Here is a 932-nt window from a genome sequence, read left to right as displayed (position 1 = left end):
ATATGTATAGTATAATAGAACGATTAAAAATTAATAGTGATATTCGTTAGATCAATAAATTCGTAAAATTCGTATATCGATTGTATATATTTTTTACAAAACAAAAACAAAAAAATAAACGAAAAATAAAATTAAAAAAAAAAAAGCAACCAACCAACTAAGATTTCAATCATTCTTTCGTTCGTTCGTTAATTAATTCTTTCGTTACCTCAGTGACCCCATATAAAGGTCGTCCAGGTAAAAATCCTGTATAAAGGATTAACCCATATAGGGGTTGTACTACTATGAATTACTATGAAACGATACTCACGCTAAAAAGCATCCCATAACGAAAGGATTAATACATTTTAAGATGATAATAATAATAATAATAATAAATCTAATATAAATCCCAATAGGATAGATTAATTATGCTGACATTAGATTAGAGAGAGAGAGAGAGAGAGAGAGAGAGAAAGAGAGAGAGAGAGAGATGATAAATTCGAATTTGAAATTACGATTATCTAATTTTAATTGAAAAATGTCTTTTAAATCAATCATTTTGCATAAAAGTTTACGGAAACTTTTCTTCTTCTTCTTCTTCTTTTTCTTCTTCTTCTTCATCTTCTTCTTCCTCCTTTTTTTCTTATTATTATTATTTTCGATTTTATTATTTAAATTTCCTATGTATTTTTTCGTGTCGATACAACGTTCGAATAAATGCTTATTATTTATATTATTAGCATTAAAATAATTAATAAAACATTATCGATTGATATCAGATTTGTCGATAATTTATTTAACTCTTTCGTTACTCGCGACTCATATACGGAATCGTTCATGCATAGGGGGTTCCCCATACGAACAACTGATACCCCATATAAGGGTCGTACTATGAATTTCTTTCTATGGAACGATAATACTCGTGCAACGAAAGGGTTAAGTTAAATAGG

The sequence above is a fragment of the Polistes canadensis genome, unplaced genomic scaffold, assembly GCF_001313835.1.
Source record: "Polistes canadensis isolate GaletaPanama2010 unplaced genomic scaffold, ASM131383v1 scaffold_88, whole genome shotgun sequence".
NCBI lineage: Eukaryota > Metazoa > Arthropoda > Insecta > Hymenoptera > Vespidae > Polistes > Polistes canadensis.
The sequence above is the reverse complement of the archived record's forward strand: the minus strand, read 5'-3'. Positions refer to the sequence as shown.